The 15,842-nt window shown below is 41.5% G+C and overlaps 1 long non-coding RNA gene across 1 annotated transcript in view; it reads left to right on the plus strand.

The window, feature by feature from the left end:
• LOC109299454 overlaps positions 1-2,467 on the plus strand; it is a 19,155-nt gene extending 16,688 nt beyond the window's left edge. The window contains exon 3 of the long non-coding RNA XR_002097857.1: positions 2,384-2,467. This is a non-coding gene — a long non-coding RNA (uncharacterized LOC109299454). The remainder of the gene's footprint in view (positions 1-2,383) is intronic.
• The last annotated feature ends 13,375 nt before the right edge of the window (positions 2,468-15,842 follow it).

Genomic DNA, 15,842 nt, shown 5'->3' on the forward strand with positions numbered 1-15,842 from the left:
AAAGAATTGTGTAATATATTTAAAAAACCCTGTGTAATATATTTAAAACTGTATAATCAACTGTCTGTAATTCATCAGTGACAGATACATAAGAAGTCCTGTCACAATGTAGAAAAATATACAAGATATTTCTTGTCCTGAAAGAAAATCTTTCAAAAATTTGTTTTCCTTTACTCATAAATTTTAATGCATCTGTTACCATGCGTTTTGCACTACACACGTTCACTTTGAATAGAGTTAAGAGGCAAGGCAACACTTCTACTATCAATAAAAATAATATATAAACTTAATAGAATGGAGGCAGTCTATTAATAAGCACCAAATTTAAATTTTTACCTTGGTTTGGAAATGATGAGGGAAAGAAATAAAGAAACCAGACTGAAAGGAACTGGTAAACTGAGCCACAGATAATCCTTTGATTTCCAAGGTTTGCTTGTGCCTTTTGCCTTATTATTTGGGGGGCAAATGCATAGAAAACCAGCTTCAGCAGGAACAGCAGACAAAGTGACCTCAACTGCACCTTGGTTCTTAGCTGGTGGTTAGGGCAATCTCCTAGAAAGTGGGAAATTGGGGTTTGAAGTCCCTCAGACTCAGAAGAGCCTACCACACAGGTTTCCCAACTCCTGAGTAAATGCCAAAACTACAAGAACACTACAAGAAATGGAAGGGTGTAGGTAGGTGTCTGAGGGTGCATCCAGATGTTACATTTAGATCAGCCTAACTGGGGTTAAGTCTAAAACACCCATCTGTGCAGACATTCAAGTAGCTTACATCAGACCAAAAACAGCAGGCCCAATTTAAATTAGGTCACATGAGTAGGTGAACAAGTTAACCTGATCCAGTGAACACATGTACTGGTTCAAAGTGCAGCCCCTGGGGCTCTGCTCTTCCTACCCCCTGACCCTGACCAAGCTATTTTTAGCCCACAAACAGCCTAACACCAGACAGACACCATCCCCCATCCCTCACCGACCTGCCAGCTTCCTGATCCCACCACCACCCTGTAGACCCTCTAGCACCCCCCTGCCCTGATCCTGCCCATCTCTCCCCACACAGTAAGTCACTTATACCAGGTTCCCTGCATGGCTCTTGGCACTAGTGAATAACTGTACATACTACTCCCAATCTATAATCACGCAACTTAAAGCAAGCCTGGTGATTGTATACCAGATGTGGTAAACATACCCTAAGTCTAGTAAAGAAGTGGAAATCCAGACATGTGCCTCTCTTTAGGGTTTCTGATTGGCTGTCTGAGGCATCCCCCCTTGAGTGTGCCAAACGTTTTGAATAACACCTGGACATTGAATTCCCTCCATTTAAAGTTTACAGAACATACTTCGTTAAGATTTGTGAATTGCATTTCTAGACTCCAGTATCTAAGGTTTAATCACAGAAAAGTTCAGTATTCCCACATTGAAGTTCTTTTGGATGTCCATACTATATATACAGGATTCCCAGGTGTGAATGTCCCAAAGCCAGGGAGACAGCAATAAAACCACTCTCAAGACATGCTTTTAAGAAGTGCCTCTAAAATAGTTACAGGGATGCTCTCAGAGCAGTTTCACAGGTGTATTCCTAATTTTGGTACATATAAACAGGAGGGAATGCACAAAGCATATTCAGGAGTTTTCCTCCTCAGGAAGAGGAGGGACATAGCGCAAACATATCCTTTGCAAATGTATTCCTAATGCCTGAGTCAATATATTTTTGGTTCATAGAACTGACCATACCATTTAAAAGTCTGCCTCTATGAAAATCTAAGGGCATGTTTCACCCTACTATATAGTCACAAGTATCATTGTTTAGTCCATTAAAAAGCCCAGTCAGTTCACATAATGCTTCATGACCGTCTATCCTTTTTGCATCTCTCTATGACTAGAATAGTTCCCATTACTCATTACTGAGTTGATTTTCTTTAATCCACATGTAAATATACTTGTGAGATAGTAAAGGGAACAGAAACTACTCAGAAAGTGCCAGCTGATAATTTCCTTTGCATTTGAAAGTTCATAGTGAACTGCTTAGGTATTCCTTTGCATAGCTCCTGGAACAAGAGGCAAGACCTTGGAAATTGCAGGGTAGGAAAACAGCGGCTCTGTCTACAAGTGTGCTTTAATGCAGAGTAGACTAAGTAGCTGTGGAGTAAAACATCACTCAGCAATGATATTAGGACTTAGTAAACTAATTAACACCACCACAGGACAGAATTGTCTTACAGCAGAGTAAGCAACTGTGATTAAAGGCATGGGTAGATGCTGACTGCAGGTGTAAATTGCACCTGGTCAGGCCAGCCAGTAGAGGGCCAATCTCCTGCCTCCCACCTAGCCACACGACTTCACACTTTGAGCACCCTTGTGCTCTGCCACCGAGAGCCCAGTGGGAGGAGTGGCCCTGGCATAAATTGCTCCGTCCCAGCTCAAATTGCTCCTGTCCCAGGGGCATGTGTAAATGCTGCAGCTGGAAGTAGTTTATTTTGGTTCCAACTGCCCCAGGGTTTATTGCTTCAAATTTATTACATGTGTAGATGCACCCAATGACCACCGAACATGAGCTTTGGACTGATGTAGCAGAAGCATGGTCACTTAGAACATGCAGTCATGTGGTTTATGCTCAGGCAGTGAGAATAGCTCTTTAAAAGAAAACATAACCCCTAATCATTTTGTTTTCATTATTCGTTATACTTTATTCTGCTGGAGAGTATAAAGGGCCAAATTTTACCTGTGAACTAACTAGTGGCGAATGACAGTGTGTATTTTCCAGTTTCTCCTCATGCTTTGACCTATGCTTTTAAAATCCAGAGTAGGGATTTCCAAAGTAGATGTCAGCAACCAAGTGTGGATCAGTCTTCAGAAAAGACTGCCATTCATGAAATACTTGAGTATACAATTTTCCTCAAGAGGTATTTATACATCATCTTTATACTGTGTCAGATAATCCTTAAAACCGAAAAATAAACAAAATAAACCCCCACTCCGCACTACCAATCTCAAACACTTTAGCAGTTGGAATACTATCACCTTCCTGGGGCCTTTCCTTCCACTTGATAAAATCTGTTGATAATGCAGATAACCTTTGCTGTAGTGTTTTCAAACCAAACAAGAAACTTGTAATAACATAGAATGTTAAAATATTTTGCTGGGCTTATTTGATTATGTGCATCTGTGGTTAGTGCATCACGATGTGTGTCCTTTTTGTTCATTCCCAAAGGGAAAAGAAGCAAGTATTCTGTTCAGATAGATCACTGATTAATGTTCACAGCTCTCAACTTTTGCTGGCTTCAGGAACTGTTTATTGAAAATATGTAGCTGAGTCTCAAAGCCAACAACATTCCCCCAGGGTGCCCATTAGGCAGAAGGGCAGCACAGTTGTAAACAATCTATTTTGTAAAGTTGAGGAATGTGATAGAAAAGACATCTAAGTAGTATTTGGTAAATATTTCATATTCTGGAATGCACAGCTTGCAGGCAAAGAGAAAAAAGGGAAGACAATAATTTTGAAACAGTTTCCATGGGAAAAAAAGGCTAAAATATTTCAATAATAATAATAAAGCTGATACTTGTTCAAGTGAAGAATAGAAAATAAGAGGCAACAACTTACAAATACTTATGGGTGTTCCAATTCACCAAATGTGTGCCTATAAATATCAACCAGATAATGATGGCTCAAGGGGCAGAGATGTATGAATATTTTTGTATGCAATTGTTTCTTTTTTTCTCTTGTACCTTGTAGGGCACTTATCTTCTTGGATTATAAACTCTGTAGATCACTGAGCCTGTCTTTACATGTGTACAGCCCCATGCACCATGGAACCGAGGCTTTTGAGAAACAGTATAATGCAGTGAAAATAATGTTGCCTCATGGAGCTTAGTACAGCTTTGTAATTTTAGTTATCAGGAGCATACAATCATTAGCTTTGCAGAGCTGGTCAAATTTTGATAACTTACTATGCTTCTCATTTACATTTAAGTCCCCTTACATAGCCAGAGGGGATAAGAGTAGCTTCTTGGGCTTTATGTATGTATATATGTATGTAATGCCACACCTCCATTATTTATAATCACACAGGAATGGATCTTGGATTCCCTGTGGTAAATATAGCACATTGTATGGGTGGCCACCTAAGCCACATGATACTGTGTCTAAGCAGGATACTGAATGACAAGTGATGACAAAGGATTTATTGTAACAAATTTTCATACAATAATAATGTATTCAGAAACTCTTGAGGTGTATAAATTGTCTCATGAACACCTGCTGATAACCTGGCCTCTTACAATACAGAAATAACAGACATCCACAACCTGCAGCAATCAAAATCATGACTTTAATTATTGAAATAGACATATTCAGTCATTGGGATTAGGGTCAAATATATTTAACCTGGATTCCAAGTATTGAATATGTTCATTACTTAAGAATTAGTAATGATAAAAGCACAACAATACCTTATAATAAATTTAGGGTCAGAGCCACTAGGGATTATTACATACCTTTATATATATATATATAAAGGTAAATAACAGGACCCATATTTTATATATATATATAAAACTAGGAACAAGTATAGAGGTTTACAGCAAAAGCTGTATTAACCAGCACTTCTAGCTGGAAAACTCTATTAACCGGCATCCGAGGGACGCGGCAAAAGCAAATCCGAAAGTATCACATGCGGGATTCGCTGCCGTGAGCAGAGTTTTCTTTACCACTTCGTTGGCCCACTGCCCAGGGCAAAGCAGCCTGTGTGGGGCAAAGCAGACTGAGCAGGGTCCCCTCCCTGTCTCCTAGCACACTGAGGCCTGGGAGTGCACCAGATGGTGCACATTTGATTAACCAGAATATTTGATTAACCGGCATCCCTCATTCCCCGGGGATGCTGGATAACAGAGCTTTTCCTGTATATTCAATATTTTAATTAATACATTGTCACCTGAGAGTTTAATGAGTTTTGAAATTCCTGCAGTGAACATGGCCTGAGTTCTGGCCATGTCAGTGTATAATTTACAGTCAGAGTCACTAGAGATTATTTTAAATGTATGTATCTATCTATCTATACACACATACACACACACACATACATATATATGTGTGTGCGTGTGTGGCTTTGATTATTATGTATGTCCTGTTATTTACTTATAAACCAATATCAAACCTAATGATTCTGTGCTCCTGGTAAGTGAAATTACAACGCTCTATCAAGCTCCATTAGTCAATATTATTTTCACTTCATTATATTGTTTCTCAAAAGCCTATGTAAATAACAGGACCTATATAATAATCAGAGCTATTAGGGATATATATATATATAACCCTAGTGGCTCTGACCCTAAATTATACACTGACATGGCAAGAACTCGGGCCATGTTCACTGCAGGAATTTCAAGACTCATTAAACTTCCTGGTGACAATGTCTTAATTAAAATATTAAATCTAAACCACTCTGCTGTTTCCTACTTTTATATTTCAGTTCAAAAGAAATTAACACCTCAAAGCTAATTCTTTGGCCTCCATCAATTGTTAGGTTTTTTTGTGTGCGCGCCATTACACTGTATGTGAACTACATCTGTTGCAGACAGATTGAATATTTGGATTTAACAACCAAATTAATTATACATAGTTCATACCTAAAAGGGAAAAGGAAAAAAATAAATTTCTGAAAAAGTACTATATATTTCTGCATTGATAAGGAACAAAACCCAAGACTTTTAAAAAAGTTTAATGAAAAAATGTTTAGAGATCTTCCCTTCACAAATAATCAGTACCTTGCTGATTATGGTACTTAGTTCAGTGTAAAACCCAAGTTCAAAACCCTGATTTTTACCAGAACTTTCAAACTGCAAATAACTATTGGATTAAACTTGCTAAATTACCTTAGAATCTGTGTTGACTTTTTTCTGGTTGTGAATGAATACAATGGGTAGTACAATGAGTACAAGGAGTCTCATCTTCTCCACTCATGCTCACAAGTGTCAATGTTCCATGAACTATGTAAACTTTGGCATGGTTGCTTTTTGCTTGTCTTTTTTATATTTCCACCAATCTGGCTTGCACTCCAGGATTTGCTGCCATTAGGAATGTGTTGTAAATCTAGAAGATACACAAGTAAACAGAAAAAACTATAAGTTATTATCCTTGCTCCATTTTTTCAGAATAGTCCTGTTTTCATCAGCTGGTAAAGAAACATGCAGCTCAACTGTTCCTGTATACATTAAAGTTAGAGGAAAGATACTCATTGGATGTGTCTACATATTGCCATACAGCAATATTGCTACAGTGCCATGCTTTAGTAGTTCCTTTGGAGTATTTAAAAGTAAATAACAGGACCGTTTTCAGGAAAAAAATGAGAAAGGTTCAAAACGGTATGCAGAATGTAGGCCTGATTCAGTTTCAACATATTAATTCAACCACATTCAACCTCAGAATCTGGTACAAAATTCAATGTTGCATGGGGCAAATACTGATCCCTTGAGGAGTCTGAGTAATTGACTTTAGATGGAGAATACCACTGGAGGTTTAAGGGAATGGAAATATAGCCACCACTACTCTCTATTAAAATGTATTTTCTAATGGATTTACATACAAACACACTATTTATGTCCCATTTCCTGTAACGTTGCATAAACTCACTATAAAAAAAATACCCTGAAAAAAACACTCATATGGAAATCTGTTGACTCCTCCTTTACAGAGAAGTGTAAGGGTTTTCTCCCAGGTTACCTTCAAATCAGCATGAAGGTTCTTAAAACAACAACTTGTTGTTCAAAGGGTGTTAAACCATCATAAGTGCCCTCTAAACATTTTAAAGATTAGCCACTCAAAAGAAGGGTTATCTTGGCAACGTTTTACCCAGGTTGTTACAGTGTATTGTTGGAAAGGCCAGAGGCTGTAAAACACTTTACTTTCATTCCTCTAGCATCCCAGCATGCACAGCTCCCAGCCACTATCCATTTCCCACCTTCCAAAACTCTAGTACCACACTCTCCCCTCCACAACCGCTCCAAATGAAAGAACTACTCTGAGCAGCTTAACTGCAGAGAGACCACAGAGTCAGAAAAGCCTGCTTCCCCCAGCCACATGGTCTTGCTGATGGAAGACTCAATTTCAGCATGACCAGAGAGCCTACGTGAAGTGTGCTTCCTCGGGGCTCTCTGGGCTACCTGAAGTGAGGCTCTGTATTGAGAGTGGAGCTGCTACTGCAGAGAACCTGGGGAAAGCAGCTTCCCCAGGGCTCTCCGGTCTTGCACAGCTGCAGGAGCTCCATGCTGAGTGGGGCCTGGTGGTCCCACTCTCAGTGGGGAGCATCCATGGCACCTTCAGTGAGACCAAAGAGTCAAGGAGAAGCAGCTTCTTGGGGCTTTCTGGTCTGGCCAAGCTGCAGTAGCCCAGCTCTCAGCGTAGAACGGCTGCAACAGTGTCAGTGAGACCAGAGAGCCCTGAGGAAGCTTCTTCTGAGCTACTAGCCTGTTTCCCACCTGGCTGTGTCTCCATGCCCATGCTTGCCAGCCCCTTGAGTGGCAAGTCACATATGTGCAGGTCTGACACAACATAAAGCCCTCACCTGTGTGTGTTTTAAAAATGCCCCAACTTTGATATCACAACTTTCCACAGTGTTTTGGTATTATACAGGGAACCGGTGACAAAGACCTGTGGCTAAACACAGGTGACCTGTTTATCACCAGGCTGACTGTCTTAGGCTTTCACTCACATCAGAATAGATGTAGAACAGGAATCAGAACTCTGGGTAGAGGTGATATCTTTTATTAGGCCAACTAGATATTTGAAAAAAAAGAATTATTTGCAAGCTTTTGGGACATACACCCTTCTTTAGGCAAAGGAGAATGCAAAGATAGTAAAATTTCTCCTAGGTGGAAATGAAAATTCTTATTTTACAGGACAGCTGAAGATGTTGTAAAATCTCCTGGCTGGAAAAGTTCATTTTGTGCAAATTAGGCTCAGATACATTAGAGCAGTCTACTCATCTCAAGTATGTACCTGTATTTACTTCAGTCTATTTATCGGGTATAGAAGAGTCATTTACACCTTGAATAGCACTTGACTAAAATTAGTTCCCTCTCCATGTCCCAGTAGAAAGTGTTATCTTGGATTCTTCACAGGAGGTGGGACTTCTGTAAAATCTCAGAATAAAAGGCTTGGAGGAGAAAGGGGTCAGTCTTCTTTTTTGAGGGCAATGGGTGTGTTGTGTTTAGGGCTAGGATCACATTTGAAAACTTTTCATGTGTTCAGTTTAAAATTAAAAGTGAATTTTTTCTTCTATCTTAATTGTGAATTTTGTATTTACCATCAGGACTTTCCTTTGTGAATAGTTATTTAAACCTACCTGAACCAAAGCAGTTTTCTTCTCTGTATTTCAGCAGTTATGGACAAACACAGCATCTTAAATTACTCTTGGCATGCACACGTCTCAGTAATTCATTCTCAAATATCTTGTTTTGAAAATATTTCAATATAAGAATAAAACTAAAGAGTATCATCTTATCCTATGGACAGTTAGAGCTAAGAAGATTGTTTTCCTAGAAAAAAATACATTTTAAAGTGCATATAAAAATGAAAAAAGTAAGAGATTGAAAGTATTGAAAGAAGGGGGCATCAAGAGCAATAGCAATGCAAACCATGCATCTTCAATTGGTTTTGTATTCATTTATAATCCTAATCTTGAGAAAACCAGGGGGGCAGGGGGAATTTGGATAAGAAGGTGACTCATTTCTCATGGTCAGTCACCTTTTAGTGCCTCTTTTGAGAACATTGCAGTACTACCAGCTCTTGGGATTTTCTTATGTGTCAGAATATTTTGTGTTATTGTCAAAGCTCCACTTCCTTGGGCCAAGTGATTATATGAGAATCTTAGATTTTATTTTAAAAAGCACCTTTTTACTTTGTGTCATGTTTGTTTGTAAAGGATACATCAGAAACTGTAACTGCTCAAAGCTGGTAGATATATATATAAAAACCCCGCAAAATATCGTGAATATAAAGCTAGTATTGTCATTCATTTGAACCTTTGAAGTTGGCATTACAGATACTGGCAACATGTATCAGTTAATATCTGTTGTGTTAATGCTTTTTTGTTTTTTTGGTTTATTGTAAAATGGATGGATTCATACTGACTTTAAATCAGTTTTCAGGCTAGATTAGACAAAAAGGCATAAAGCTCAGTGTCCAATCCCCTGAGCCAACCACTTCCCTGCCTTTAATGTCTTTAGTTCTATCTGATTACTCATTCATGAGGTGCAAAGTAAAAGTGAATTTCTCCTCTTAAGGAAACATTTAATAGGCTAAGTAAGTACTAAGTGCAGGGCTTTTGTATTATTTTTGGATAACAGTAAGCCATAGATAATTAATTTGCTGCGCTTTTAACTTAGTAGAATGAACAATGGTAATAGTGTTAAACCTGGCTTACTTCTAGTTTAACTAAAGACAATAATATCCAGCTGATACTTCAATATGCATTAGTTATCTACCCTAAAATTGTCTGTTTGGGATTCTATTGACCAATGATAGCTGATTATTTACCTGTTGATATGCCATAACCATTTAAGTAAAAACACTGAAAAGCAAAAATACTGCTAAAGGTAGGCTCCTAGATAATATTTTGAAAGCCTTAAACTGCTTTCAAGACCTAAATGGCATGGAAAATCAATAGAACTTAGGTTCCTAAGTGCTTAAGGCCCAGAACCACAAACAAATTTAGTCAGCTAGTGCTCAAAATGAACTCTGTTGACCTGAGTTAGGCACTGGGCTCTCTGTACACAAGGGAAATATGTGCCTCAGAATACACTTTGCAAATGTCAGAATACCTAGAAAAAGAGCTATTTCAATGAATAAATAGGATATTCTGAGAACAGGGAATATTAAATCCTACCCCTCTTTAGGACTTAGACACCTTACCAATGCTACTAGAAGTGCTTTCCTCCATTTGTCTTGAAGACAGGAGACTAAGCCCCCTTTTTTCACAACAGCCAGAGAAGTGCTCTTCCCTCTTTATTACCAGGGGTTATTGCTCCTCTACCTTAGGGGATTCATATACTGTATATATCTCCCACTTTCTGTGGGAGTGTCATGAACACTAGGCTTTAGGCAAATGTAGAAGGGGGCACTCTTCACCTGGTCTTTTTAATCTGTATCAATTTGCATGGGTTTTTAGCAGGCATGTCCTGCCTGACTAACCTAGTTTCCTTTTACAAAAAGGCCACCACTTGTTTAGATGCAGGAGTCAAGGTGGATGTTATCTATCTAGACTTCAAGAAGGCCTTTGACAAGGTATCCTATACCATCCTTATAAATAAACTGAGGGAATTTGCCTTGGATGATTACATGGTAGACTGGGTAGCAAATTGGCTCAAGGGTCACACTCAGAGAGTGGTAGTGATGGGTTGGTGTCAATCTGGAAAGATGTGGGCAGTGGAGTCCCTCAGGGCTCAGTTCTGTGCCCAATGCTGTTCAATTTCTTCAACAGTGATCTGGATGAGGGGGTGGGAAGCACCCTGTCCAAATTTGTGGAAGACGCAACATTATGGGGTGCAGCTAACACTCTGGAGTGGAGGAAGAAGATCCAGGTCAACCTAGATAGGCTGGGGAAGTGGGCAGGGAGCAACGGGATGCAATTCAATAAGGACAAGTGCAAGGTGCTTCATCTAGGGAAAAAGAACTGCCATCATACCTACAGGCTGGGGGGTGACCTTCTCAGCTCCACCCACTGAGGCAGAAAAAGATCTTGGAGATCACTGTTGACTCCAGGATGAACATGAGTCACCAATGTGATGAAGCAGTTGGCAGAGCCAATTGCACTTTGTCATGCATCCATAGATGCTTCACAAACAGGTCCAGGGAAGTGATTCACCCTCTCTATGTGGCACTGGTCAGACTGCAGCTGGAGTACTGTGTCCAGTTCTGGATGCTGCAGTTCAAGCAGGATGTGGACAACCTGGAGAGGGTCCAAAGAAGGGCCACTCGCCTGATTAGAGGCATATGGGGAAGGCCCTATGAGGAAAGGCTAAGGGACCATAACCTCTTTAGCCTCTCCAAAAGAAGGCTGAGAGGGGACCTTGTGGCAGCGTACAAATTCATAAGGGGAAAGCAACATGAAGTAGGCAATGATCTGTTCACCAGGGCACCCTGAACAAGGAGCAATGGCCATAAGCTACTAGAGAGAAAGTTTAGGCTGGACATTAGAAGAAAGTTCTTCATGGTCAGGTTTGCCAGAATCTGGCATGGGCTCTCAAGGGAGGTGGTGCTCACCTCATCCTTGGGGATCTTCAAGAGGAGACTGGACAGGCACATGGCTGGGATCACATGACCCCAGGGTTGGTGACTCCTTTCTTGCCTGCCAGGGGCAGGGAGTCAGACTAAATGGCCTGCTGAGGTCCCTTCCAACTCTATGAATCTATGAATCTATGCATAATAAGTTTAAATATTGATTGAGCTAGGGGAGAAGGGCAGTACTTTTAAAAAACAATCAAGCAACCCAGCCCCACCCCTCCAAATCCCTCAGAGAGTTCAGTTAAATAAAAATGGTATTATATGCAATGTCTATGATAACTTAAGTCATCATTCTAGGAAAGTGAAGATTTGTCACAGCTAATTAAAATGGATTAGGATTCCTCTTTAAAAATCTGGAAAGAGGTAAAATAAAAACCTGCATAGGATATTACTGGGATAACTGTAACTGTCTTCTTCCAACTGCAAGTTCATCAAGTTGATTAGTAACTGCCATTGCCTCCTTCAATATTTGCTTTTGCTGTGCACATTGACACATTAATTTTCAATTTTTGACCCTGGAAACCACATTGATTCATGTTAAATAGAAGATCCCAAAAGAGGACAAGAGAGTCTTGACTGCTGATTCTTCCTTGTATTGCATATTAATTTGAGTAGATCAGATCTAAGTGTTCAATTCCTATGTACTGAGAACCAATTTTAAGAGCATCACTTCTCTTCTCCCATTCTACTACATTTTAACAGTGAAAACCAAGACAATTTATACTCTATGACATTTTGTAGAAGAAGAATAAAATGAAAACTTTTAAAACATAGATTGCAGCATTTAGATAAAAGTACTGCAACCTTCATTAAAAGAATGTTAGGCTTAGGATCTCTTCATCATACCTTTTGTGCCTTGCACATTATTATTCTACTATAGGATAGTTCAGCCTGCTGGAATCCTGGTGCTTATTGAACTATACTGCTGTGTATCAAATTCATAAAGGTGCATGTAAAGGAGGGTAGGATAAAACAGATCTGTATCAAGACAATTCTGAGAATTCAACTGGGAATAACAAGCACCTATATTAAAACAAACAAAACCTGAAGTGATGTTAAAATATAAAAGAATGCATATGGGTTTTTGAAAATACAGTGTCCATTTTAATACATGTAAGAGTGAGAAATAATAGTTCCATTAAATGCTCCTTTTTGCTTCCATACATTTTTTACAAGAGCAAAGCTTTTGCAGGACTGTTACATCCTTAGTAAGTATTTCCACAGAGCTTTGCTTCTGAGTTTATAAGAAGAAAATAAGATCAAAGACCAAGAAATCTGTGTACTGATTTTTGTTTGCTCTTGTTGTTCATTAGGTCTAATTTAAACCTGTTCTGAAAATCTATATATATGGTACAAGCATTTTTTTTTTATTGGAGAAAGGCTAGAAGGACTTCCCTTTGACACATCACATCACAAATACATTCTGCACTTCAAGTAGTAAGTGATCAGAGACAGCAAACAGGGCAAGCCATTTACAGGAAGTTAGCTGGTCAGTTGCAGGTCAGTTTGCTCTCCCACTTCCTTCTTCCCCCCCTCGCCCTCTCCACCCCCCACCACCGCCCTTTTTAAAGGGAGAGCCTTGAAGCTTGGTGTGACAAAGCAGGAGGAAAGGAATCCTTTGGGGCCAAAGAACAGTAAACAGGCCAGTTTTCAGGTGTGTTCACCAGGAAAGGTGTGCTTGGAGGAAGGGCATTAAGAGAGAAGAGACAGATTAAAAGACCCAGGGAAATGACTGCAGGATGTTGCAATGCCAGAGCAATTGCCATGGCCTCTGCTTGCACCTGTAAAGTTTCTGTCCAGGGAGGACCACTCACCATGGAGGCTTCCACCCAAGTCCAGGTTTGGCACTGTGGGGGCTGTGGCTTACAGGTTCCTTCCTGTGATGGCCAAGTAGGAGAGTGCCTGTGGTGTGAGTAGTGCCTCCTGGTGGTGTCTCTCAGGGAACAGGCAAGAGTCCTACAGGAGGGGGTTGTGAAGCTCCAAAGTAGTTTCTGTCATAAGGAGTTCATCAGTTCTATGCTGGAGGAGACCTCCAGGATTGTGGAGGAAACACTGCCAGAGGCAGCTCTAGAGAAGAGAGAGGACATAGACACCCAGGAAGGTGGAAACTGGAAGCTTGTGACCTCTGGAAGCAAGCATATATCTTCTCTACTTGCAGCAGTTAATTTGGAGAAGAGATATGGAGCCCTAGCAACAGATGGCGAGAAGCACATTCCATTGGTAAAGGAGGACAAGCCAGGCCTTGCCAAGATGGGAAGGATGGAAACCACCACCAACAAGAAGAAGGGATGGGTGCTGGTGGCTGGAGACTACCTATTGTGGGGAATGGAGGGTTCCATCTGCTAACCTGACCTGTTGTCTCAGGAAGTCTTCTGCTTGCCCAAAGCCCAGATCCAAGATGTCACAGAGGGATTAATGAGACTCATCTGACCTCTGACTACTACCCCATGCTGCTCATTCATGTGGCCACCAATGATACTGCCAGGGCAGACTCTGAGCCAATCAAGAGTACTAAAGGGCTCTGGGTGCAAGGGTGAAGGCAACAAGAGGCTCTGGTTGTGTTCTTTTTGATCCTTCCAGTCAAGGGAAATGCCCCAGGTAGAAGAAGACACATCCTGAAGATCAATGCCTGGCTGAGCAGTTGGTGTCACCAGCAGGGATTTGGCTTCTTTGACCATGGGATGAAGAAGGATTCTTAGGAAGAGATGTGATCCACCTGATTAAGAGAGGGAAGAGCATCTTGGAAGACAGGCTCACTAACCTAGTGAGAGGGCTTTAAACTAGGTTCACTGGGGAATGGAGACTAAAGCCCTGAGGTAAGTCGGAAGTCAGTGACCTGGTGGAAGAACAAGCAGGAGGTGGCAACAGGGGCAGTATTCTCATTCTTCCTGAGAAATGAGAGCAATCAACTAGTTACCTTAGGTGCCTGTATATGAGTGCACAGAACCTGGGCAACAAGCAGGAAGAATTGGAAGTCCTTGCACAATCATGGAACTATGAAGTGATTGTAATAATAGAGACTTGGTGGGAGCTCACATAACTGGAGCACTATCATGGATGGGTACAAACTATTCAGGAAGGACAGGCAGAGGAAAAGAGGAGGGGGAGTTGCACTTTGTCTAAACAACCCATATGATTGCTCAGAGCTCCAGTATGAAACTAGAGATAGGCCTGTCAAAAGTCTCTGGGTTAGGGTCAGAGGAGAGAACAACAAGAGAGATGTCATGGTGAGGGTCTGCTATAGACCACCAGACCAGGGGAAAGTGGTGGATGAGGCTTTCTTCAAACAGCTAGCAGAAATTTCCCTGAAGATCACATGCCCTGGTTCTCATGGGGGACTTCAATCACCCTGACATTTTCTGGGAGGGCAATACAGCAGTGCACAGAAAATCCAGGAGGTTTTTGAAGAGTGTTGGGGACAACTTCCTGGTGCATGTGCTGAACTGGCCAACTAGGGGCCATGCTCTTCTTGACCTGTGTAACCCTGGTACACCAAAGGGTGTGTCCTATTCTCAATAGGATGGGATGGGTAGGCAGGAGAAGGTGCTGTGAGAGGGATGCCAGAATTTTGAGCAGATCCCTCTTTTCTCTATAGAGTTAGCCCAAGGCCAAAGTTCTTAACTATATACAATTTATTGAGTTATAATATACATAAAACTAAATATCATATACATATATTTACACAGTGAACATTAACCAATAACCAAAGTCAAATCCTAAATAACACTATTTACAACATCACAATACAACATTTCAATCGCAAAATATAAGGCACAAACATGAACAATCTTAATAACATTTATTTCCTTAATATAGTCCCTGACCCATGGCAAGAGATAGTCCTCCTTCCAATGTGGTCCCCTGGGGGCGGTGTCTAGGAAGCACCAGGGGCCCTTCTCTTTAGGGCCTTGACTAGGCAGTGGGGGAGGGCTGCTCACCCAGCCCCTTCTCTGGGTTTACCCACCCCAAATGTTTCCCCTGTGGGACCCAAGGGCCCAATGACTCATACTCCCTCACATGGCAGTGGTCAGGGCACAGCTCAATGGGGTCTCCTCTGCTGGAGTGCCTCTTCAGGCCTCTCCTGTGCCACTGGGCTCCTCTCCACCCTGTGCCCCACTCTTGGCACTGAGGGCTCAGTTCCTCTCAGCTGCTGCACTACTGCTGCTGGCTCCTGGGTGCTAATCCTCACGCTGCAGCACTACCATTTCCCCATGCCCTGGCTTGGCACTGAGGGCTCTCTTAGCACAGGCCAGGACCTTCAGGCTCCAGCCAGTCATCCTCATGCTAGGTGGCTAACTCAAGCAGCCTCCACTGCCCCCTGGCTCCCAAGGCTTAGGCCCGTGTGCTGCCCTGAGCACCATGGGACCTGGTCGCTTACTGGGAGATGAGGCCTGAGCCACTTCACTGCAGGCCGCAAGGCCCTGCCGGGGTTGCAGGCTCAAGCCACCACTTGTGGCTCCCAAAGCCTGGGCCTCATGCATTAAACTGTGCACTGTGATGGGCCTGAGCAGTCTCACACTGCTCCCAGGGCCGGGTCTCTGCGCACCGTCCCTTTGCACCATCAACAG

The sequence above is a fragment of the Gavialis gangeticus genome, unplaced genomic scaffold (genome assembly GCF_001723915.1).
Source record: "Gavialis gangeticus isolate Ggan-Ray unplaced genomic scaffold, GavGan_comp1, whole genome shotgun sequence".
Lineage (NCBI taxonomy): Eukaryota > Metazoa > Chordata > Crocodylia > Gavialidae > Gavialis > Gavialis gangeticus.